Raw genomic sequence first — 26,795 nt, 5'->3', positions numbered from 1 at the left:
ATACTGGATGCTGATTGGTGCTGACCGTTCTGGAATGTTTTGCAAAACCAAGAGGATTCAGCTTGCTATCAGTTTTAAAAAGTCCAGTAACAGAGCAATGCCTTTGCTGGAGCTCTCTCCAGGAAAATGGATAGTCAGCTTTTCCTCTCTATCCAGCCTGAGAGTGTTTAATAGCTGAAGGCAGAGCTGGTGGGAAAGCTTTAGTTTCTTGCCCCAAAATGTTAACAGAGCTCTTGAAAATCTTGTGGAAGCTGCTTTTCTGATACTCTGCTTTTCTTCAGTAAAGCTAGGGGACATTCTGGTGAGTTTGGAATCCATTAAGTTTCTAACACAGGCTAGAGCTAAGGAACAATAGATTAGCTGGCTGTTATTCTGTTACAATTATCGCATATTTTAACTTTGTTTCTGTTATAAATAAACAGTTATTGCGTTCAATTTACAAATATGGTGGCCATAACTTATTGAGCAGTCAAGGGACCAAATATTCTGCAAACATCATACAAATTATTGGTTAATTCACTTGTGTTGGGACTCCGGGGTCTGTGGGGCTGGAATTGACTGTGTAGTAGCCTAGGGTATCGTAATAGGGGTATCGAGTACAAGAACAAGGAGGTTATTTTGAACTTGTATAAGACACTAGTTCGGCTGGAGTATTACGCCGAGTTCTAGGCATTGTATATTAGGAAAGATGTGAAAGCATTAGAGAGCACACAGAAAAGATTTACAATGGTTCCAGAATGTCAACGATGAGGAGAAGTTGGGATTGGTTCCTTAGCGGAAGGGAAGGCTGTGAGGATATTTGATAGAAGTATTCAAAACCATGAGAGGGCTGAACAGAATGAAAAGGGATAAACTGTTCCCACACATGAAAAGATCAAGAATAAGGGTGCACATATTTCAAGTAATTGACGATAAAGCAAATGCGGCTTGAAGAAAAAAATTCATGCAGTGATGGGTTACGATCTGGAACTCTCTGTCTGAGTATGTGGTGGAGGCAGGTACTCAAAAGAAAAATTAGACTGTTATCTGAAAAGGAAGAATGTGCAGGGATGGGGGGGGGGGGGGGGGGGGGAGACAGCAATTGGTGAACTGTACATTCAGAGAGCTGGTGAAGATGGGCCAAATAGCCTCCTCCTGCACTGTAATAATTGCGATGACATCAACAAATTTAATTTCATTTTAAAAATCGAAGGTACCACACATGCAAAGAGAAAAAGAGTCATGAAAACTCCGTGAATGGTGTTGAAATAGTTAAGAACGAAGTTGAACGTGATCTAGTGGTTTTAGCAAGTTCAAGAATCAACATGTCCAACCTCTGTGAAGCATGGGAAACAAACATTCAGTCCCAGATGCAGTTCAGAGAAAAGCCACAAAGCCAATCCTTAGCATCAGAGGATTGAGTTATAAAGGGACTGGAGAAATATAGGGGTAAAAATTCGGCCTCGCTATGCAAATTTTCTGAGTAGAAACTGTGCCAAATAAGAGTATGCCGCAGGACTTGATCCCATTCCAAAGATACCTGAAATGCATCCGATTCTATGCTGAGCTGGCCAATTTTCAGATGTTCCCGACAGGCAATTAAAACAGGTGTTAGGCCCTTTGCACGTGCTGGTGAAGAGTCGAGCGCTGGTTTTAGGATTACTTCCTGAAATTCAGCAGCTCAGAACAGGCAGAAGACAACAAGTTTTCCTGATATGGATGTAGTCTAACAAACAGCTGCTAACAGTTCTTGTTCTTTTTTTTAAGAACAAACAATTTTATGTAAAGGAGCCACAGCCAGCACAAGATTGCACGCCTCTTATTTTGTTTCCTTTGTTCTTATATGTAGGTAGTTGATAGCAAGATGGACAGCCTTAAGTGGAAAGTTTACACAGGTGAGCTGCAACATTTTCTTAAGATGCAATAGATGCCAGCTGTTCAACTTATTGTTCAGCTGAGCAAATGGGACCGTGCGATCCAATTTAAATTAGACCTGTGCCTAACTATCCAGGAGCAAGGATTACTCCCTGCATCAAGTTCTGATGGAATAACTGCATCTTATAGGCTTTTCAGCTTCAAGGGGAATATGAAGCAACAACTGAAAAGTATGGAAAATGTAAATTTAGAAAATTACTTGCAACTACATTGAGAGTAGGATAACAGGATAGGAGGTTAAAACTAGTAAAACAGCAAATTTAGGGCCAAAATCTGGAGCTGCTTTATACACACATTGATTAGTAATTTGGAACTGACTATCAGGGTAATGGAGACAAAAAACTTGGCACAATTTTTAAAAGTAGGATACTAAGGAAGAGGCGAATAAACTAAGATATCCCTTCACCAAGATGAATTATGATTTTTCTTCTTTAAAATCCAAGTCCAGACCACCACCAGATTTTTAAATTATCAAGCAATGCATTTGAAAAGAAAACTGGTCTTTTTTAATATGAACACTATTCCAAGCCAATAATTGCTTTGATTTAATTCACACAAAATATTTTAGAAGTTCAAAAAATTAAATATTAGGAAAAATGGCTTTTAATTAAATGTAATTATTAGTTTAATGAAACTTAAAGCAAATTTGGGTTAGTGATTTGTGAGAGTAAAGCTTTTATGTAAAACATAGTCAATAAACCTGCCAGGATAGATCACCTAACATGTTTAAACAAGTTGAAACAGTTCAAAGACTAAAGATCAAAATGCAAACTCTCTTTTGAAGTTAGGCATGCGTTAAATCACTCAAACACAATTACTTTTTTCACAGGCAGAAAAATCAGGACTATCTCAGTCATTGAAGAACTTGTAACCTGCTGCATAAGGAAATTGACTGGGTAGTCAGGGATTACAATCTCTGAATGTCCTCTTCATCTCAAAATAAATGTATGTCAGTGCAGTAACTCACAATGAGACATGGGCAATTTAACACCGTGCACAAATGATATTCCAGTTTAAGTAGCAGTCCACAAACTGAGCGAAATCCAAACTCCATTTCACAACATGAATTGGCCAAATTCCATATAGAAAATTATGTCAATTATTCTGGTGCCAATTCTCATTGTTGTGCTATTTCAGCCGATGTGTATTGCTTGTTTTTCACGCAAGAAAAACAATGAAAATACCTTAAAAATAAGCAAAATACTGCGGACGCTGGAATTTGAATCAAGAGCAGAGAATACTAGAAATACTCAGCAGAACTGGCAGCATCTGCAGGGAGAGAAAACAGAGTTAATGTTTCAAGTCCATTTGACTCTTCATCAGAACTAAAGAGAGGGAAAATGTGTTGGATATTAAACTGTAGCTGGGAGAGATTTCAACAAGATGTAGCAACCTTAAAAATAATAAACTGGGAGAATGGGATGGAATCCTCACCGGAAGCAGCGTGAGAGGAGCTGTAGTCGAGTGTGGGAGTCAGTGGGTTTGTAATGAATATTGGTGGGTTAGTCTATCACTGGAAATAGAGACAGGGAGGTCAAGAAAGGGAAGGGAAGTGAAGCGGCAGAGATGGACCATGTGAAGGTGAGAGAAGGTTGGAAATTGGAAGGAAAAGTCAATACATTTTTCCAGGTCCAGGCGAGAGCATGAAGCAGCACCAATATAATCATCGATGTCACAGAAAAAGAGTTGCGGGAGCAGGTCTGAGTAGGACTGGAATAAGAGTGTTCCGCATAAGTCACAAAAAGATGGGCATAACTGGGGCCAATGTGGGTAGCCATAGGCGCAACCTTTATTTACAGGAAATAAGACAAGTTCAAGGAGAAATTATTTATTCATGAAAATATCTTGTGTATCCAGCATCTCATGCATGCATGTAAAACGTGAATGGGAATAATGAGAGATTTAACTCTGTGACGAGATAACTTGTTATATAGAATCACGACAGTGCAGGAGGCCATTCGGCCCATTAAGTCTGCATCAACCCTCTGAAAGAGCACACAATCTATTCCTGTACCCCAGTAACCCAGTGTCACTAAGGGGCAATTTAGCACGGCTAATCCACCTAATCTGCACATTTTTTGACTGTGGAAGGAAACCAGAGCACCTGAGGAAACTCACACAGACACGGGGAGAATGTGCAAACTCCACACAGACAGTCGCCCAAGGCCAGAATTGAACTTGGGTCCCTGGCGCTGTGAGGCAGCAGTGCTAACCACTCTGCCACCGGGCAAGCAGATCTCCACGAAACAAAGTGAGGCAACTTTTTTTTAAATAAATGGTTTTACATTGAGTAAAATAAGTTCCAACTACTTTGTTTTCAACCAGCTGAGAACCATAAGTCTGAAGGCTGATATGCCCACTTGATTACAAGGAGGTGCACCAGTACACAAGTTCTTAACAGTAGCCTTGGGAACTCAATAATATCCAAACATTACAATTAATTATTGTATGAACATAGGAGGCACTCATCTACATTCAGTTTATTAATTTCAGGAGTAGGGGTACTAAAAGTGGCCTCACTCACCTCAGAAAAGGGAGACGGGAGATCAGGCTCCAGTTACCCCATTTGGAAAGTGTGTGTGCATGGATATCAGATGGACATTAGATTAGGCTCAGTTGTGGCATTCCTGGTCAATAACCAACTGATCAACAGTTACTGACCAGATTCACAAATGAAGAATGACAACTAGAGAAGTGTACCCAGACAGATGCTCTCACTAAATTACATTATTCCTTCAACTGCAATGCCAAAATACCATCTCCTCCATTTAGTGATTGGTATCCTTTAACCAATCATCTCACCATTATCTAAAATAAGATGTTTCCTGGACTAACATCTATAAAATTATCAGAGTGCTGTACTTGTCAACTTCATTGTATTAGCAATAACACTGGTGAATCAAAAGATTGCATGTTCAGGCCCCAACCCAGAACTTGAACAAGGAATTGATGCTGACACTTTAGTGCAATGGAAAATGTGCTGCAATGCCAGAATTTCCCTCTTTGGATGGCATATTAAATGGACACTCTGTCTGCCTTTTGAAGTACAGATTAAAGCTCCTGGCAAGGCTGATGGGGCAAGAAGGGGTCAATTTGGTCTTGGATAGCAGAGCTAAAATGAGTGATAGCAAACATTATTCCATTTTACACATCAACATATTTACTTTTCTTTCGATTAAAATCGAAAACAGCAAACAGATTTTGCGTACAAGGGGCTGTCGATTCTGCATTGCCAGTTCTGCGATTCTGCCTGCAAATCAATTTCACAGCTGCAATGGCGCAGTCACTATTTGGAAAAGAACTGAGTTAACCTGGAGCAGGAACATAGAACAGTACAGCACAGAAAAGGCCCTTCGGCCCTCGATGTTGTGCCGAGCAATGATCACCCGACTCAAACCCACATATCCGCCCTATACCCGTAACCCAACAACTCCCCCCCTTAACCTTACTCTTAGGACACTACGGGCAATTTAGCATGGCCAATCCACCTAATCCACACATCTTTGGACTCTGGGAGGAAACCGGAGCACCCGGAGGAAACCCACGCACACACGGGGAGGACGTGCAGACTCCGCACAAACAGTGACCCAGCCGGGAATCGAACCTCGGACCCTGGAGCTGTGAAGCATTTATGCTAACCACCATGCTGCCCTGAGCCAACATTCATCCCTGAATCATCATCAAGACAAATTATTTGGTCATCTGCTGTTTGTGGCACCTTGCTATGTGTTATTTTTCTGAAAAGCAACAGTCATTGCACTTCAGAAGTAATTGACTGACTACGAGGTACTTTGCGAGGTGGGAAAGATGCAAGTTCTTGTAATTTCCTTATTCCATGCATCAAAAAAACTTTATTTCATTCTTGGCAAATACAGGTATTTCAGAATCTTGGTATATTGTACTCTTTCACTACCAATAGTCACAATATATGTAAAGGCAGGTGTAACACGAGGATAATACTCTGATCAAGAATATATACCTAAAATTTAGTAAAAAGATACTGAACTCCCTCTAATTCATAATGCAGACCAAAAGAATTGATTCAAAAACTGTTAGGAATATACTAGGAGCCTCTGAATGGGAACAAGTCACAACAAGCCATACATTTTTTTCATTTGAATTACATACCACATGACATTTTTCAATCCGATCACTAGTTTAAATTTTAGTATAAGCCACCATGAGCAAAAATAGTTATGCATCCCCACCATTTAGGTCTCAAGTTTGTTGCTTACGGTCACATTTTAGGAGTCCAAACTAGCGCTATGAGGAAAGGGGAATGTGCATTTGTTAGCTCAATATTTTTACTTGTACATTTCTAAGAAATGTTAGTTTTCTTTTGCTGCTATATTAATACTTTTAAAATGCAGAGATACCAAATGGCTGAGTGAGAAACAATCAAATGTGGCGGTATAGTGCTGTACAGATGAGGCAGGTCACTTTTTTGCCACATTCTCTGCTGATCCAGTAGTAATTGTGTCTGCAATAATGCCACAAATGGATGAAATGACAACAGAAATATGGCAAAAAATATATTCAAAAAGACACACCAGGCATGATTATATTAATAGTCAGAAAACAAGGGAAAATGAGCACACCATGCGGCTGAACATTTTAGAAATTACAAATTGTCAACCAAGACAGCAGACAACTATCATACTGAAGATTTTCATATCACATGAGAAAGGAAAAATGGCACACAGTTCAGAACCAACTATTCTAAATATGTCAAGTTTTAAACAGTAACATGATCAGTTTTCCTTGAAAACCAATCATCCCCAATTAAAATTGTTATCAAATCCAACAGTCCTAAATGACACCCACACCCACCTCATGGTGTAGTAAGCGTAAACGAGGAGAAACTGTTTTGGGTGCCAGTAGGGTCAGTGACCGGAAGACATAGATATAAAGTGATTGGCAAAAAGAGCCAGAGGTGACATGAGGATGTTTTATTTGTTGTTCAGTGAGTTATGATGATCTGAAATGCACTGCTTAAAAGGATGGAGGAAGTAAATTCAACAGTAACTTTCAAAAGAGAATTAGATAAATTCTTGATAGATGGATGAAAAATTAGTTGGTCATGGGGGAGGAGGAGAAAAGATCTACCAAAGCACAATGAGCTAAATGGCCTCTTTTTGTGCTCTATCAAACTTTAGTAAAATTTCAATTAACTGGAGAAGCGAAGGGAAGATGTTATGAATATAAGGCAGATTTTATAAACTGCTATATATGGGGTTGGACATAAACCTGGCAACGAAAGTTTGGGCAAGACTGCAGAAATTTACAAATGAGGCTGAAAATGTTTTAATTGAGCTATATAGCAAATGGAAATCAGCAAGGAGTGGGTTGTTTATGAATGGGACTTTATATGGATGCAGAATGCAGATGGAGGTGTTTTGGAGAATTTGGAATTTGTATTGTATAATAATCAGGGGGAAAAACAGTAAAAAGGTTGGGATGGTAAAGAGGAGGGGTGAAAAAAGGCAATATTACACAAAATAGATGTGATAAATAACAGAATGGTTACAGTAAAAGAGGCCATTTAGCCTCCCATGTCTGTACCAGCTCTCCTTGTAAGATCTATTCATCGAGTTCCACATCCCTGCCTTTTGCCTGCAGCCCTGCAGTTTTTTTCTCTTTAGTTAATTGTCCAATTCCCTTTTGAAAGCCACAATTGAATATGCTTTCACCACAATCTGAGGCAATGCATTCCAGATCCGAATGATGGGACAGGAGATTGAATGCTCAGGTCTAGGAGAACATGAATGTCAAGATATTGCTCAGCCACTCTTCGCTGATGTACTGCTCAGTTCATTAAAGTGTCACTGAGCAAAGTAGGTGTCAGGTAGCCAGTTTATGTTGCATTCAACGAATGAGGCTTCACTCACCAGCACTGAGCAGTACTACGTAGACTCAAAGGCCTAGAAATTGATCCACCCTGTGCCATTTTCTACTAAGACCACAATATAGCAGGCAAGGAGTGCACATACATTTCAGGCTGGAAATGCAACACCCACAATAATGAACAAATGCAACAACAGCGTTCTTTACCGATACCTGTACATGAAAATAAGGGTTTACAGTCTTCTAGATGGTGGGACTATCACTCAACGAAACCCGTCCTCAAGATTGCTTGCAAGAAAGAAGTGTGTAACCTTCCCGAGTATAGAGCTGGAAAGAGCAAGCGTGCTCCCCTTCAATTCTAAAATAAAGCCTTCCAATACTGCTCACATCCATCATGACTCCCTACCCATCAGCAACAAGGCTTACTACATTAACGCTGCAACTAAGTTACTGTGAAAATTGATGAGTCGCCACATTCTGGCGCCTGTTCGGGCACACAGAAGGAGAATTCAGAATATCCAATTCACCTGACAAACACGTCTTTCGGGACTTGTGGGATGAAGCCGGAACGCCCGGAGGACACCCACGGGGAGAGCGTGCTAGAGATTTTCACAGTAACTTCACTGCAGTGTTAATGTAAGCCTACTTGTGACAATAATAAAAATTATATAAGATTATTATTATACACAGAATGCGGGTGGAAGCTCACAATCGGATTGAAGAGACTAAGTTTCTGATTATTTAAATGAGGCTGGAAGATATGGTTAGCTTTGATTAGATAGAGGAATCTCCAGGAAAACCCTCACTATGAAAGTCAGTCCGGAGTTTAGAAGTTATCTGGCTGGAAAAGGAAAAAGGAAGCAGTCATTGGGAGCTAAAAATAGCTACTGAACTGGTTCCAGGAGGTGAAGTGTCCACTTGAGAAACAGAGGAGATTTCAGATGATTTAAAAGTTAAATGAGGGTTTTTTTTCTGTAGATTAGATTATAAATTACCTCCTGAAAGTGTTTACACAGTGTTGCTTTCAGTTCAGTATCACAGTATAAGTCTCAGAACTTGAAATCATCATGGTGGTGGTGGGGGGGGGGGAATTATCCGAGCTCCGTGCCGGGCCAGAGAATTGCCGCAACCGCGCCACGATGCCAGTGCGCGATTCTCCAAGATGCGGAGAATCGGCACCATTTGCGCCAGCGCATTTGACACCGGCCGCGGGCCACTGGAATCGGCGGGACCGCCGATTCTCCGGCCCAGATGGGCCAAGCAGCCACGTGGATACTACAGAGTCCCGCCGGCGCCATTCACCCCTGGTCGCTGCCAACAGGAACTCTGCGCGAAGAGCCGGGCGGGCGACCTGTGGGGCGGCGCCAATTTGGCGCCGGGGATGGAGGCTGGAGCGGTGTGAATCGCTCCAGGCCGTGCTGGCCCCCTGTGGGGGATAAAATAGGTTGTCCCCGTGCCCGTTTCACGACGGCGTTCACGACTTCGCAAACACTTGCACTCCATTTTGGAGAATCGTCCCCATGATCTTTTTAGTTACTTACTGGAATTGAAATATATTTTTAAAAGTTTATTAGTGTCCACAGCGATCATAACAAATTTGGGAGTTCTATCAAATCAACAGGCTGAGACAAGTACACTGGGATTTTCCAGATTTTATTCAAACAAGATTTCACACCAAATTTTGCTGCAGAAGTTAAAGTGGCTATGTCAATTGTGGAAGTGTTCCTTGAAAGAGGTATCCTATTTTTGAATGTCTTGCAACAACTAACAAAGGTTAATTTGAAAGCAGTGGCAGAAAAATTCTAAATAGATTTAAAAATGTGAGATAAAAAGACATTTCAGAAGGGGATACTTCCAGTGACGGCATGTAGGTGGAAGTCGCAAGTTGGGTGGCTGCTGCTCGAGGCTCTGGTTATTGGATTTTAATGCCCGGTCTCAGAGGCAGTTTTGAAACAAGTTGGCGCAGGAATGAATAAGGAAGATGGGAGATGTTGAATGCCCAGAAGGCGGCCACTGGAAAGAAGGGAGTGAACGAACGTTCACCGACGAGTGAACGGGCGGGTCGGGCAGGAAGAAAGATGGTGGAGGCTGGATTGCTGGGTGGGGGCGCTCCCCTCACAGTGGAACTCTGACCAAGGTGATGGCAGCAGAATTTCAGAGGCAGTTTGCCAGGCACATGGAGGTGCTGCGGAGGGAGATGATGGCTGCGATGAATGAGTGGGTGGAGGAGGCGATTGCCCCAATGAAGGCGGCAGTGTCAAAGACATCAGCCAAGGTACGGGAAAAAGGAAATAAATTGAAGGGGGTGGAAGAGGCTCTGTCGCATGACTGTGACCAGTTCACAGAGGGTGACAGAGGCTAACAAAGGGCAAGGCACCACGGTGAAGGATCTGGAAAACAAGTTGAGGCAGAAAATGTTATGAATCGTGGGCCTGTCTGAGGGGGTGGAGGGCCCTAGGCCGAGCAAGTACTTTACAAAGATGTCGGCAGAGCTGTTGTGGGAGTTGGACTCGGGTCTCCTGGCCAAGAGGAAGGAGTTGCAGGCAAGGTTCGACCAATTGTCCACAGGGAACGCAATGCGGTGCGTCAGTTGAGAAGAATGAAGAACTCTCCCGATATGAGCTGGACAGGGCACATCAGTCGCTTAGGCCTAAACTAAAAGCAAATTCACCACCAAGGGCAGTTGTTATCTGCTTCCATAATTTTCAAGTCAAAGAGGAGGTCCCAAGTTGGGCGAAGCAAAGGCAAGAGGTGAAGTGGGAAGCCATTGGTATTTGTATGTACCAAATTTGACGGTGGAACCGCAAGAAGGCGGGCGGCCTTCAGACAGGTGAAGGCGGCACTGTATTGCAATGGCATGAGGTTTGGCGTAGCATGAGGTTTGGCATGTTCTACCGGGGGAAGCCCGGGGGCGACGTACAACACCAGGAATTACTCCTTCAAGATGGTAGGAGCGGAGGAAGTGTTCGTGAAGGCCAAAGGACTGGGACTGAAACAAGAGATGGGTCTGGGATTGGGACTGGGACTGAGGGGATGGACACTGAGGATTGTCTTTATCTCTCTCTTGTTTCGTATTTGTTGAGTGGGGGGGTGGGGGGACGTCTGGGTTTTGGGTTGGTTGAACGGCGGAGGGTAGTTTACCTTTGTTTAAATTTTGCTTCAATTATATCGGGCTTTCAGATGATGGTGATTCTCTGGGGTATGGTATTGCATTGCTTTTGTTTCTCGAGGATTGGATTAGGAGGAGGGGGTGCCAGGAGAGGGGCTTCCGAACTAGCAAGTGAAGGTTGGCTATTGAACGGGAGTGTGGTGGGGGGAGGAGCCACAGTTGTCGAACTTGGTCGAACTGGTTTCAATGGGCCTGGAAGGTGTGAAAGGTAGGTATTGATAGTAGGAGAGGTGTTTGCAAGAGGAACTGGATGGTGGGATTCTTGGGAGGGGGGGTTGGAGAATGGTGACATGAAATGTGAGGGAGTTAGGGGGACCGGTGAAGAGAGCGAGGGTTTTTACACATTTGAAGAATTTAAAGGCTGACATGGTGATGCTGCAGGAGATCCATTTGAGGGTGAAGGATCAGGTGAGGCTTTGAAAGGGTTGAGTGAATCAGGTATTCCACCCGGGGATTGATAGCAGGGTTTGGAAGGAGGTGTTGGACCTCCCGTCCAACACCAAAATCTCCTATCAGTTTTTGGCATTCCTCCCTCCCTTCCTTGCCCACCTTAGCCTTGACTCCGGGTCTCCTGGCCAAGAGGAAGGAGTTGCAGGCAAGGTTCGACCAATTTTCCACAGGGAACGCGGTGCGGTGCATCAGTTGAGAAGGATGAAGGGGGCGGTCGATGAGCACAGGGCGAAGGCAGAGCGTATGCTGGCCAGCCAGCTCCAGAGGGAGGCGCCGGCGAGGGAGGTAGAACAGGTACAGGATAGGATGGGGAAGCTGCTGGTGGCCCCAGAGCAGATTAATAAAGTATTTGAGGAGTTTTATAGTCATGAGGCAGCAGTGCTAACCATTGCACCACCATGCCGACCTTGATGGTGGGAACGTTTGAGGACATGATATGTCGAGGTATCTTGCCACCAACGATGGGACAAGCTTCCATCTTGTTGCTGCTAAAGAGGAACAAAGAACTGGTGGAGTGTGGGTCATATAGGCCCATATCTCTGCTGAATGTCATTGCCAAGATATTGGCAAAGGTGTTAGCATCAAGGCTGGAAGGGTGTCTCCCAAAGGTGTTTGAGCAGGATCAGACAATGTTTGTGAAGGGAAGGCAGTTGTTCTCGAATGCGATGGGGTTGTTGAATGTGGTCCTGTCTCCGGCGGAGGGAAAGGAGACAGAGGTGGTGGTAGCACTAGATGCAGAGAAGGCGTTTGATTGGGTAGAATGGGGTTACTTGATGGCGGTATTGGAGAGATTTGGAATTCGGCCAAGGTTTGTGGCGTAGGTGCGGCTGTTGTATAAGGAACTGATGGCAAGTGTGTTAGCACTAACAGTACGACTTCAGAGTATTTTGCACTGCACCAGGGTATGAGACAGGGGTGGCGTATGTTTTCTCCTCCCCCCACCCTATTGTTTGCATTGGCTATAGAGCCCTTGGCCATTGCACTAAGGAGCTCGGGGCTGTGGAAGGGGATAAGGGGATGGGGAGGGGGAGGGGCGAGGGGTGCATGGAGCATAGGGTATCCCTATACGCCAATGATCTGCTGCTGCATATTTCGGAACCAAGCATGACAGAGATTTGGGACGTTCTCGGGGTATAAATTGAATTTAGGAAGAGCAAGCATTTTATGGTCTCCGCGCCGTGAGTAGGAGTGGGGATGGGGGGGCTGCCATTCCGTTTGGCATCAACCCACTTGAGGCATTTGGGGGTGCAGGTGGCCCAAGATTGGGCAGGGCTTCGGCAGTTTCCATTCATTAGCTTGGGTGGGGAGGGGCGGGGGGGGGGGGGGGGGGAGGTTAGGCCTTCAAAACTTGCTGCATTATTATGCTTGTGGGGCAAATGCGGAGAAGGTGCGGGATGGAGCAAGAAGGGGGGGTGGACACTGTGGGTAAAGATGGAGGCAGGCTCGTGTAGGGAGTCGGGGTTGCGGACGCTGGCAACGGCGCTGCTCCCGAAAAGTACTTGGCAAGACCAGTGGTGGTAGCCACATTGAAGATTTGGAGACAGTTTAGGCAGTACTTTAACTTGGGGGCCGGGGGAGATGGATGGAAAGTTTCTGGGATGTGATGAGAGGGGATTAAGGGAATGAAGGATTTATTCCTTAGGGGGCGATTAACAAGCCGAGAGGAGTTGGGAGAGAAATATGGGTTGGCGTAGGGGCAAGGCTTTAGGTACAGAACTTTGCAAGAAAGGTTTTCCTGACCTTCCTGATTGCACCGTCCACCTCGTTGCTAGAAGCGGAGCAGTCAGCGGAAGGGGGTGGGGGGGTCATTTTGGCGATCTACGGAAAGATCCTGGAGGAGGATAGGGTATCCATGGAGTGAATTAAGGCAAAGTGGGAGGAGGAGCTGGAGGAGCGCTGGAAGAGGGGCTGTGGTGCGAGATGCTGCAGAGGGTCAATGACTCGACTTTGTATGTGAGGTTGGGGCTGATATAGCTGAAGGTAGTGCATAGCACACCTCACAAAATCAAGCATGAACCAGCTATTTGAGTGGATGGAGGATGTCTGTGTATTCTTATATTTTGGGCCTGCCTGAAGCTGGAAAGGTTTTGGAGGACGGTGTTCTGTACAATCTCGGGGGTCTTACATGTGGATGTGGAGCCCGGTCCCCTGGAAGCTGTATTCAGGGCTTCGGACTGGCCGGAGTTGCAGGCATGAGCAGATATCTTCGCCTTTGAAAATGAAATGAAAATCGCTTATTGTCACGAGTAGGCTTCAATGAAGTTACTGTGAAAAGCCCCTAGTCGCCACATTCCGGCGCGTGTCCGGGGAGGCTGGTACAGGTATCGAACCGTGCTGCTGGCCTGCTTGGACTGCTTTAGAAGCCAGCGATTTAGCCCAGTGAGCTAAACCTGCCTCGCTGATCGCTCTTCGGCGGGTCTTATTGGGGTGGGGTCAGCTTCTCTGCTCGAGTATTTGACCCTGCAGAAAGTGAAATTCAAGCTAAGAGGGGTGAAGGAGGGGTTCTACAATTGTTGGGGTTTGTTCATTGGGAGTTGGTTACTGTTGATTGTTGCAGTGGGGTTTGGGATTGTTATTGTATTAAGAACAAAGAACAATACAGAACAGGAACAGGCCCTTCGGCCCTCCAAGCCTGCGCCGGTCATGTGTCCTATCTAGACCAGCCACCTGTATCCTTCTATATCCTATTCATGTGCCGATCCAGATAAGTCTTAAAGGTCGCTAATGTATCTGCCTCAACCATCTCAATTGGCAGTGCATTCCAGGCCACCACCACCCTCTTGTGTAAAAAAATTTCCCCGCACATGTCCACTGAACCCCGCCCTTTGTCCCCTCACCTTGAACTTATGCCCCCTTGTAATTGTCATTTCCACCCTGGTAAAAAGCCTCCAACTGTTCACCCTATCTATACCCCTAATAATTTTATAAATTTTTATCAGATCGCCCCTCAGCCTCCGTCTCTCCAGGGAGAACAATTTTTGTCACCTCCACAAAAAATTCAATCAAATTAGTGAAACATGACCTCCCACATACAAAACCATGTTGTCTCCAGCTAATAAGACCATTCACTTCCAAATGTGCATTGATCCGATATTTGAGAATCTTTTCCAACAATTTCACTATCACTGACATCAAACTCACTGGCCTATGATTACCCGGATTATCCTTGCAACCTTTCGTAAATAACGGTACGACATTGGCTATCCTCCAATCCTTCGGGATCTCACCTGTGGCCACTGAGGACACAAAGATTTCTGTCAGAGGCACAGCAATTTCATCTCTTGTGTCTCTCAGCAATCTACGTTAATGCTTTTTAACACATCTAACACTTCATCCCTCGTAATAACGACCTGTTCTATAGTGTTTACACATCCCTCTGAGACACCACCAATCAACGTGTCCCTCTCCTTTGTGAATACCGATGCAAAATGCTCATTAAGGACCTCACCTACTTCCTCTGGTTCTACACATAATTTCCCTCATTTGTCCTTGATGGACCAACTCTTTCTCTAGCTACCCTCTTGTTCCTAATATATGTATAAAATGCCTTGGGATTCTTCTTAATCCTATTTGCCAAGGACATTTCGTGACCCCTTTTTGTCCTCCGAAACTCCCTGCTTGAGCTTTTTTCTACTTTCCTTGTATTTAATTGCCTGTACCTCACATATTTTTCGTTGCCTGTACCTCACATATGCATCTTTTTTATTTTTGACAAGATTCTCAATTTCCCTGGTCCCCGAATCCTGCCTTTCCTGTCCTATTGCTGGGTTTGTTTGTTGTTGTATGCGAAAATGGGTGAAAATCTGTTGCATAAAAAATATATTTTAAAAAGGAAATTGCAGAAGTGTTGGGTCAACATCCAAAACTTGTGGAAGACAAAGATAATCCAGATAAACCACAGGTTGAGTGGGTCAGAAATCATTTGCAAAAGAAGCAACTTGAATTGGAGCAATGAAAAACCATGAACTCAAAAGAGAGATGAAAGAAAGAAAAAGGAAGGGAAATGTGAAAGTTGAACTAATTTTTCAGAGAGAGAGGTGGGGGCAGTAAATTTGAACTGGACAGTCAAAGGCTTTCTTTAGGCAACCAGAGGATAGCAGGGAGAGTTGACAATGATGGGCAGGATTGTCCTTCCTCACCCGCCGCACCAATGCCACAGACGAACCACGTAGAATAAGGAACTCCATTGACCTTGGGGGGGGATTCTCTGGTCGCCGGGCAAATGCGGCCGGAGAATTCCTCCCGTTGAGTCTCACAAAGTGAGACAAGTATGGGGGCCTCAGCTTTTGCAATTGTCCAACAGGTCTGCGACTCTGCAGCCTGCATGGATGCAAGTGGTGGCTGCAGGGTGGATGAGCAAGCTTACCATAGTACAGGACGCCATACAAGTGGGGAAAGTTAATCGGAATTTAGTGGCAGTTCGGAAAGTACATTCAGGGAAATATACTCAGTTCTCTGCAGCCGAGAGCGGGGGTCCAGATGGCTGTGTTGCCCGGTGCCAGGATTTGGAACTTCTGCCCCAGGAGGAACTTGCAATGGAAGGGGGCGGATCCAGAATCAAGGTGCAATGATGTGTTCCTTCACAGAGATTGGTAGACTGAAACCGATGCTGGATAATTCACTTTTCTGGTAGAATTGACCTCCACATTGAGATAGGCTTACAGAGATAAATTAGTCTTGCAGGCGATGGTACAGAAGTTGCAGTAGAAACAGTAAAGATGACTGGCAGGCATTCAAACCTGGACAGAGCACTTTTCTGTGCTGCTGTTTGGTAAATGTAAGATGAAAGACTGACTTGCTGTACAGCAAGACGGTATAACTGGTTCTCCCAGCTGATGGGAGGGGGGGTTAATGTTACATGGCTCCTACTTCTCCACTTTTGCTTTGTCTGGGTTCCTGAGATTGTTAATGTTCCAACCATTAAACACTTGAAAGGAGGGTATAGGGTCATTTGAACCCACAAGACTGGTAGTGGCCAGGCCTGGCTGATGAAATATAGATGGCCTTTGTGTAATACCCTTTGAATTTGGTCTCTGCAGCCAACAGAGTCATTGGTGTCTCTTCAGAGATAATGAGCTGTCAACTTCTCTGATACTTCCAGCAAGTTCACGTTGTCTGCAAGTCACGGCCAGACATGGCTTCAGCCATCTTAAAGTCTTTATCCAGTTTTCAAAAATTTTAGAAGTTAACAATGAAGATATCGATATATTTTATAAAGAGTGTGAGGTCTTAACCCCCTGACATCAGTCATGGTCTCACTGCCTGAAGGGCAGGCTTGAAGGACTGAATAGCCTACTCGTTCTCTTATTTTTTTCAGTTATTATGTTCGGAGATGCACTGGCAGACATTTAAGGAGATATTTCAGAATATTCAGTGAAGATATATTCCAGTGTGAAAGAAAGACGAAGGGAAGGACACATCATTCGTGGCTAACAGAAGACTTTAAAAATAGTATCAACTTGAAAGAAAAAGCATATAATTCCACAGCGATGAGTGACAGGTCTTTTCTTTTTTAAATACCTGCCTTACAATCTGTATTTACATTACTAGCTAGCTTTCTCTCGGGCATTCTTTGCTGTTTTATATATTCTGTCTGAAGACAAAGTAATGTCCTCGAGAACAAATGTGAACGGTGCCAGAGGCCGGGCCAACCACACCCACATGTTTTGGGCCAGCCCCAAAGTTGCTGGGTTCTGGACAGCCAAGGCGATGTCCAAGGTTGTGGGGGTGAGCGTGGAGCAGTGACCAAAAGAGGCGAGCTTCGGGGTATCAGAGCAGCCGAGCTACACATGGGAAAGAGGGCCGACGGCCTAGTTTTCGCTTCACTAATCGCACGCCGGAGAATCCTGCTCGGCTGGCGATCATTAGCACTACCCACGACTGCAGACTGGCTGGCAGCCCTGGCGGAATTTCTCCACTTAGAGAATATCAAATACACCATCTGAGGGTCAAAGGAAGGCTTTCTCAAAGCATGGGGGAAATTTGTCGGCCTGTTCCAAGACCTGTTCGAAGGCAACAATGACGAGAAAGGAAAAAACCAAAAACTAGAAGGGGACTGATAGAAACACGCAACCCAGGGGAGGAAGACCCCCCCCCCCCCCCTCCACAAGGCAGACACAACGGAAAACAAAAGGAAAGAAGGGGGTAAAGGGGGGGGGGGGGGGGAGTGGAAGAGAGGGGGTGGGCACTCTTTCCCACCCCACCCCACCCCCCGATCAAACAGGGAGGATATCAAGAGGGGGGGGGATGAGAGAGGATAGCACACCGAGTCAACTGGTGACAAAATGTAAATAGATATAAAAGAATCTCCTGAACAATAACAAACGCGTAATGCAACTGCATAAAAAAAAATCAAAAATGCCAATAAAAATATTTCCAAACAAATAGAGAGGGAGAATGGGGTATAATGAAAATAATGAAAAGGCAGATTAATTGAACAGATTTTGTGTCTGTCTACGCTGTAGAGGATACAAATAACATCCCGGAAATAATTGTGAATCAGGAGATGAAAGGATGGAACTAGGAACTGTGCTGAGAAAACCATTAGAACTAAAAGCTGACAAGTCCTGAGGTTGTGATGTACTTAACCCCGGAGTCTTAAAAAAAGTGACTGTTGAGATAGAAGTTGTATTGATTTTAATTTACCAGACTTCCCTAGATTCTGAAAAGATACGATCAGATTGAAAAATGCGAATGTGACTTCTCTGTTCAAGGAGACTGAAAGCAGGAAAGTATAGGCCAGTTAGCTTAACACCTGTCATCAGCAAATTATTGGAATCTATTTTTAAGGAGGTTATAGCGGTGCACTTAGAAAATCTCCGTGCAATTGAGAGTCAATATGGTTTAGTGAAAAGGAAATCACGTTTGACTAATTTATTGGAGTTTTGTGAGGAAGATGGAAAAAGGAGAAGCTGTTCCTGTTGGATTTCCAAAAGAGATTTGATAAGGTGCCACATCAAAAGGTTACTACACAAAATTAAGAGCTCATGGTGCAGGGGATAACATATTCACCTGGATAGAAGATTGGTTAGCTAACAGAGAATAAGGTTAAATGGGTCTTTTTCAGGTTGGCAAGATGTGATGAGTGAAGGCACAGGGATCTTGTGGTGACCTCAACTTGGATGTGGAGACTGAATGTATTCTTGCTAAATCTGCTGACACAAATACAGGTAAGAAAGGTACATTGTGCAGAGAACATAAGGAGTCTTCAAAAGGGACACATAAGTGGATGGATAAAAATTTCTAGATGGAATATAATGTGGGAAAATGTGTCCACATTGGCAGGAAGAAGAGAAAAGTAGTGACTTATTAAATGGAGCGAGATTGCAGAGCTGTTGAGGTACAGAAAAATCTGGGTGCCCTGATACATGAATCACAGAACAGCAAGTAATTAGGAAAGTGGAATACTGTAGCTTTTTGCAAAGGGAATGGAATATAAAAGTAGGGAAGCTTTGTCACAGTTGCTGAGACCACATCTAGATTAATGTGTGCAGTTTTGGTCTCCTTATTTAAGAAAGAATATAAATGCATTATGAGCAGTTCAGAGAAGGTTCACCTGGCTAATTCCTAAGATGGGCGGGGGGGGGGAGAATTTTGTAAGTAAATGTTGGGCAGGCTGGGTCTGTATCCATTGGGGTTTAGAAGATTGAGAGGTGATCTTCCTGAAACACAAGATCTTGGGGGGATTTGGCAGGATGTTGAAAGGATGTTTCCCTTTGTGGCAAAGATGAGAACAAGAAGAAACAGTTGCAAAATAGGGGGTCTCCCAATAAAGCTGGAGATGGAAGCCTAATTTTTTCTTTTAAGATTTAGGGGCCTCACGGTAGCATGGTGGTTAGCATCAATGCTTCACAGCTCCAGGGTCCCAGGTTCGATTCCCGGCTGGGTCACTATCTGTGTGGAGTCTGCACGTCCTCCCCGTGTGTGCGTGGGTTTCCTCCGGGTGCTCCGGTTTCCTCCCACAGTCCAAAGATGTGCGGGTTAGGTGGATTGGCCATGCTAAATTGCCCGTAGTGTAAGGTTAATGGGGGAATTGTTGGGTTAGGGGTATACGGGTTACGTGGGTTTAAGTAGGGTGATCATTGCTTGGCACAACATCGAGGGCCGAAGGGCCTGTTCTGTGCTGTACTGTTCTATGTTCTATGTTCTATATGTCAGATGAGGATAGTCAAGTGGAAAGTGTGGCCTGTCACATGTGGGTAGTCTTGGACCCTACCAGTGTCCCGGATGACCACATGTTTGTGAAGTGCTCCCAGCTTGGAGGGCAGCACAGTTGCGCAGTGGTTAGCACTACTGCCTCACGGTGCTGAGGTCCCCAGTTCGATCCCGGCTCTGGGTCACTGTCCGTGTGCAGTTTGATGTTCAGGTTGGTTCGACGTTGACTACAATTGGATGCAGTGAAGCGAGAAACTGACGTCTGACACAGGAGATGAGCCAACACTGTTTTATTTAACTGGTGGACTGCAGTACATGTTCAGCTGTGGGTTGACACTCTACTAATCTAACTGATGATGTCTTACTGGCTTGACCAGACTTACTAGCTACCACATGGTTATAGTGCTCACTAGCTTGTGTACTCTGACTGTCTCAGTAGCTGGGTCCTGAGAGAGAGAGAGAGTCTTAATGCCCTGTGGGCTTTATAGTGGTGGTGTCCTGTCTGGTGATTGGTTGTTCTGTGTCGTGTGTTCGTTGGTCATCCTGTGTGTCAATCACTGCCTGTCTGCATCTCATTATATACATGAGTGGATATTATGACAGAGTTTGCACATTCTCCCTTGCTTGCGTGGGTTTCACCCTTGTAACCCAGAGTTGTGCAGGGTAGGTGGATTGGCCACTCTAAATTGTCCCTTAATTGGAAAAAATGAATTGAGTACTCTAAATTTTTTTTTTTTATAAAGTGTTCCCAGCTGCAGAAACTTGGGCTCCAGTTTTGGAACTTGAGCAGCAACCAGAGACATTGGCACATCCGCGAGTGTTACGTGGAAAGCACGTTCAGAGAAGTGGTCACACCACAGCTCAAGGATCAAGAAGAAAAACAGAAAATGGGTGAGCACCAGGCAGTCCAGAAAGAACAGGCAGGAAGTGCAGGAGTCCCTTGGGGTCCCGCTCACAAATTGATATTCCATTTTGGAAGCTGATATAAAGGGGTACCTCAGAGGAGTGCAGTCAGAGCCAAGCTTCTTGTACCACGTGGCTTGACTGTACAGGGGAAGAGTGTTTGGGGGGGAGAAGAAAGGATGCGCAATAGTAATAGGGATTCATAAGTCAGGGGAGCTACCAGGCATTTCTGCGGCCAAAGACATGACTCCAGGATGGTGTGCTCCATGGTGACGGGTCAGGGATGTCACTGAATGGCTGGCAGGGCATCCTAAAAGGGGAGGGTGAAAAGTCAGAGGTAATGTTACATGTTGGTACCAATGATATAGGTAGAATGCAGGAGGAGGTCTTGAGTCAAGACTTCAGGGAGCTAGACAGTAGGTTACACCCAGTGCCATGTGCTAGCAAGTATAGAAATAGGAAAATAGACAGATGAATGAATGGCTCAAGACTTGGTGTAAGACGGAGGGTTTCAGTTTCTTGGGACTGTTTCTGGGGAAGGTGAGCCATGACTACGAGGGACCTAAACCATTTTGGGACCAACATCCTTGCAGGTAGGTTTGCTAGTGCTGTTTGGAGGAGTTTAAACTAGCTTGGCAGGGAGAGGGGGCACAAAGTCCAAGTAAGAGCGAGACACATCATGCTATAGTAAAGGAAGCAAGTCAGAGTGAGTTAGCTGTGTTGAATGTCAAAAGAGTAAGACAAGACTGGATGCTTTGCTTTAATGCTAGGTGTGTAATAGGTAAGACTAATGTGTTACGGGTGTGGATTGACATACTGAATTGTGGCATTGTTGCCATTACAGAGACATGGTTAAAGTGGGGATAGGGCAGAATTGGCAACTTAATATTCCGGAGAGCTTGGCACAGTGGCGCATGGTTAGCACTGCTGCCTCACGGTGTGTGTGTGTGTGTGTGTGTGTGTGTGTGTGTGTGTGTGTGTGTGTGTGTGTGTGTGGAGTTTGCAATTTCTCCCAGTATCTGCATGGGTCTCACCCCCACAACCCAAAGATGTGTAGGGTAGGTGTATTGGCCAAGCTAAACTGCCCCTAAATTGAAAAGAAAAGAATTGGGTACGCTAAATTTATTTTTTTAAAGCTCAACATTTCAGGGTATAGGATCGTTAGGTGAGATGGAGGAAGGTGCAAAAAGGGAGGTGGTGTTCACTTTTAATTAAGGATTCAATTACTGCAATGAGGAGAGATGATATCTTGGGATCTTCAAACGAGGCTTTACAGGTAGAACTTTGGAAAGGGAGCAGCCGCATTACTGGGAGTGGATTATAGGCCCCCAAAGAGTCAGTGGGAAACAGATAAACAGATATGGAGACAATTTACTGAAGTGTGTAAGAATAATAATTGAGTAATTGTAGTAGTGGATTTAAACCTCCCCAGCAAGGATTTGGATATTCATAGTGTAAAGATTCTAAAAGGGTGGATTTCTTGAAATGTATTCAGTGGAGTTTTTTGTATCAATATGTAGAACGCCCAACAAGAGATGGGGCAATGCTGGATCTGGTTCTGGGGAACGAAGCCAGACAAATGTTCAATCTGGCAGTGGGGGAGGATTTTTGTGATAGCGACCACAACATGGTTCGCCTCTAGTTTGTTATGGACAAGGAAAAAGATGACCTGCAAAAGACGATTTTGGATTGGAGCAAGGCAGATTTTATTAAAGTAAGGCAGGATCGGGCTAAAGTTGACTGGGAACAGCTTTTTGCGGGTAAATCTATAGCGAAGCAGTGGAGGGCATTCAAAAAGGAATTGGGGAGAGTGCAGATCCAACATGTTCCCTGTAGGGGGAAATGCAGAAGCAATAAGTTCAGGGAACCCTGGATGCTAGGACAATCAAGGACTGGATAAGGGGGAAGAGAAAGGCTTTTGGCAAGTCCAAAGGGAGAAATTCAACTGCGGCCCGAGAGGAATGTAGGAAGTGCTATGGGAACTTAAGAAAGCAATTAGAAGAATAAAAAGGGGGCATGAAAACGGACTTATAATTAAGATTAGGGAAAACCCCCAGATATTCTACAAAAGGTTGTAAAGGGAAAAGGTTAACCAGGGAAAGAGTAGGGCCTATTCGAGATCAAGGGGGCAATCTGTGCATGAAGCCACAGGACACTGCTAGGGTGTTAAATAAATACTTCTCATCACTCTTCACTCAGGATGAGAAGGACGTAGGTATAGAATTCAGGAAGTAGACTGCGAGGACCTTGAGCAGTTTAACATCGGAAGTGAGGAGGTATTGGAGACTTGGAAGGGCTTAAAAATAGACAAATCCCAAAGGCCCAGATGAATTGCATCCCAGGCTGCTGAGTGGCGTGAGGCAGGGAATTGCAGGGGTGAAGTTTTTAATTCCTCTCTGGCCACGGGTTAAGTGCCAGAGGAATGGAGAACAGCTAATGTTGTTCCACTTTTCAAGGGCGGTAAAGATAAACCAGGGAATTGCAGACCAGTGAGTCTCACATCAGTGGTCGAGAAACTACTGGAGAAAATTCTGAAGGAGAGAATTAATTTCCATTTGGAAATGCATGGGTTGATTAGGGATAGTCAGCATGGCTTTGTCAGAGGACGGTCATGCCTAACAAACTTGATAGAATTTTTTGACAAAGTGACCGAGTGTATGGATAAAGGAAGTGCCGTTGATGTCATTTGTATGGATTTTAGCAAAGCCTTTGACAAGGTCCTACATGGAAGACTGATTGAGAGGTTAAAGTGCATGGAGTACAAGGAAACTTGTCAAGGTGGATCCAAAACTGGCTTGGGAACAAGACACAAAGAGTGGTGGTAGAAGACTGTTTATAGTAACTGGATATGTATAAAAATGATATAGACGAGAACATGGGGGGAATAATTAGTAAGTTTGCAGATGATTGGTAGGATGGTAAACAGTGAAGAAGAGGGTTGTAGGGTACAGGAAGATATAGATGGGTTCATCAGATGGGCAGAGCAGTGGCAGATGGTATTTATCCCTGGCAAGTGCGAGGTGATGTACTTTAGAAGAAACAGGACAAGGTAGCACGTAATGAGTAGCAGGACATGAGGAAGATCAGATGAATAAATGGAACTTGGGGTACTTGTTCACAGATCCCTTAAGGTGGCAGAGTAGATGAATAGAGTAGTTACGAACGCATATGTAACATTTGTTTCCATCATTCATGACACAGAATACAAGAGCAAGAAGGTTATGATCGAGCTATACAGACGTTGATCGGGCTGCAGCTGGAGTAGCTTGTGCAGTTCTGGTCACTTCACTAAAGGAAGGAGGTGATTACACCGGAGGGGGTATATAGGAGATTCACCAGGATATTGCCTGGAATGGAGCATCTGAGCTATAAGAAGAGAATGAAAAGGCTTGGATTAAGAGCAGAGAAAGCGGAGGATGGGCAGGATTGAGGTGTATGCGATTAATAGGGGTTGGACTGGGTAAATAGGAAGCAGCTGTTCCCCTTGATTGAGGGGTCAATCACAAGGGATAATAGCTTCAGGTTGAGGGGCAGGAGATTTCAAGAGGATTTGAGAAAAATAAATTTCATTCAGAGGGTTGAGAGAATCTGGAATGCACTGCCTGAGAAGTTGGTGGAGGCTGGAAACCTCACAACCTTTAAAAAGCACTTGGAACACCATCATACTCAAGGATATGGGACAAGTGCTGGTAACCGGGATTGGCTTGAGATTAGAGGTAGTTATTGTCGGTGCAGACTCGAAGGGCCTTTTGTGCACTGTATGGCTATGACTCTATAAGGATAAATTGTTTCTGTCATAAGGTCGTAAATCTTTGGAAATCTCCTCCCTGGAAAGCGGTGGAGGCAGTGTCAATTAATCTTTTTAAGGTTGATAGATTCTTGACTATCAATACAGTCAAAGGCCATCGGGAGTAGACAGAATGAAGAGTTGGGGCCATAATCAGGTCATCCATAATCAGGTCAGCCATGATCTTATTAAATAGCGGAGCAGATTTGAGGGGCCGAATAACCTACTGCTCCTAATTTGTATGCTTTTTGTACATTTGTATGAGTCAGCTTTAACTTCAGATTTTGAATTGACAAGGAATATTCACTTATTGCTTAGATTCACTGAGGTAGGAACTGAAATGTATTTTGTATCATTGGAGGAAATTGTTATAAAGTTAAAATGGCCGGGAGAAAGTTGGACAATTCTATTCCAAAATGATTTGTTGGGAAACATTGAAGGTTTAGTCAAGCCTTTCAGATGAACAGTTGGCAGATTACAATATGGTTGAGACTGCTGTGCTTAATGCTTACGAGTTAGTTCCAGAAACTGACAGGCTGAAAGTTTAAAATCTGAGGCAGAGGCAGAAGCAGACTTTGCAGAATTTGCTTGCAAAAAAGAAATTGTATTTGATGTATGATGTAGAGCTTTGAACCTGAAGCAATATTTTGAAAGATTTTAAAAGCCTTTAGGCATAACGTCCCATCTATGAGACAGTGAAGTTTCCAAAATAAGAGAAGCTGCTGTTAAGGCGGATGGTTACAAACTATTCCACAAACACATGCACTGGAGCAAACCTCTTGCAGAGAGGTACGAGGTCCAATATTGAACAATACCTTAATTACAATGAGGGTGATTAGCAGAAATGAGAAGACAGGTGATGCACAGAGTAATAAATGAAATGAAATAAAATGAAATAAAATGAAAAATGAAATGAAAATCACTTATTGTCACAAGTAGTCTTCAAATGAAGCTACTGTGAAAAGCCCCTAGTCGCCACATTCCGGCGCCTGTTTGGGGAGGCTGGTATAAAAAAAGAGACACTGTAGAAGATAAGTATGGTTCAAGGGGACCAACATGTTACTTTTGCCATCTGATGGGGAATGTAAAAGCAGGTTCCTGGAAATTAAAAAGCAAAGCTGGCAGCACTGGTAGGTGTGCCCAATATTTTCTTTAAAAATGGTGTGCCCATGGGTGAAGCTTGTGACAAACCAATAACATGTAATATAATTACAGTAGGTGTAAATCAGAATACAAAATGAGAGTTTTGTATGTGACGTCGTCTGGTAAATGGCCAAAAAGGTAGTTATTCTTAGAAACACATGGTGCCAGCTTAGTCCCTGATGTTAGCAAAGATAGCGAATTTGTCTCCGAAAAATTGGCTAAATAAGTGTATTGCTACAGGGCCTTGAAGGAAATTATTTACCTGTTCCATTGTGTAGGGTGAATTTATTTTGCTTTAGTTAGTGGTTCTGTTATTGTTAGACTAGTGTCAAAATTGCCTATTAATGATAGTGGCTATGTCTTTCAGAACAATCCAGCTGAAGATGATGCACTGCCTCCAGACGTTTTTACAAAATGCCTTGAAATTGTTAAAAAAAGGATGTATCAGTAATCAATGGACTTCGGAAAACATATGCTTATCGCTGAATCGGTTGGCAAGAACAATGGTTTGACTCAAGAGGTGTCCAAAGAATCAAAAGCTCAGACCTTGGAGATTAGACGGACACTGAAACATTAGTCTGACTACAGAGAATTAAAAAACAGATGGGCTGAATTAAGGCTGATCAAATTAAGCCTGCAGGCAGACCTTAAACCACAGGTTCCAAAGCAGAATACAGCAGCGTCACTCCATACTGATGGAGAAGAGGAGTAATTCAGTGCTTTAAAACAAAATGATTTGGCTATAACCAATACTGATACAGTGAAACAATGAGGAAGAATGGAAATGGAATCTGAAATGGAAATTGAACTTCAGAATGATAAAGCAACTGTTCTTTTAAGAAAGGAGTTGATAATATTTTTGCTAAATGAGAAAAATGATTTTAAATTATCCTTCAACTGGTGAGAAAAGAGTATCACAATTCTTTTGACTAATTATTGACATGACTTTAAAGAGCAACAAAGGAGAACTGTAATCCTGCATTTTAAAAAGGACAATTCAGCCGTCTTTTTGGCTTAGACTTTTTTTTAATAGAACTGAACAACAAAAAAACCTAAAGCTATGAAAGGGAATGGAGATCTCCAATTCAAGCCTGAGCAAAGTGGATCGTGGACACAGTTTAAAGTCAACGCCCTGTTGAGAATATAACCTCATATTTTAAAGAAGAACAAAAGGATATTCTGAGTCCACGTGAGAAGTGGGTTGTGACAGTGGAGTTCATCTCTATTTATAGACAGGAATTGTCAGCAACTAACAATATGGATTTTAACACAAGTATGTAGACTGAATTGATTTGGCAATCTTGTAACCAAGGACATAGAAACAGTGTGAACTTTACTCAACATGATGCATAACAGAATGCTAATTCTCATTTATATATGAGAGAAAGAACTTTAAAGACTCAGATAATTTGGATTTTAAATCCTAACCAT

The 26,795-nt window shown here is 43.8% G+C and overlaps 1 protein-coding gene and 1 long non-coding RNA gene across 5 annotated transcripts in view; one reads left to right on the top strand and one right to left on the bottom strand.

The window, feature by feature from the left end:
- The window catches only part of LOC119969104 (T-lymphoma invasion and metastasis-inducing protein 1-like), a 420,850-nt gene that overhangs the window by 316,527 nt on the left and 77,528 nt on the right, over nucleotides 1-26,795 (bottom strand). The gene's annotated exons all lie outside the window — the stretch shown is intronic.
- Nucleotides 76-26,795, top strand: LOC119969105. Its single transcript, XR_005461298.1, has 3 exons — nucleotides 76-301; nucleotides 1,829-1,874; nucleotides 25,732-26,795. It is a non-coding gene; the product is annotated as an uncharacterized LOC119969105 (long non-coding RNA).

Source organism: Scyliorhinus canicula, chromosome 7, assembly GCF_902713615.1.
Source record: "Scyliorhinus canicula chromosome 7, sScyCan1.1, whole genome shotgun sequence".
NCBI classification, from domain to species: Eukaryota; Metazoa; Chordata; class Chondrichthyes; order Carcharhiniformes; family Scyliorhinidae; genus Scyliorhinus; species Scyliorhinus canicula.
This window is presented reverse-complemented; position numbering and strand designations above follow the sequence as displayed.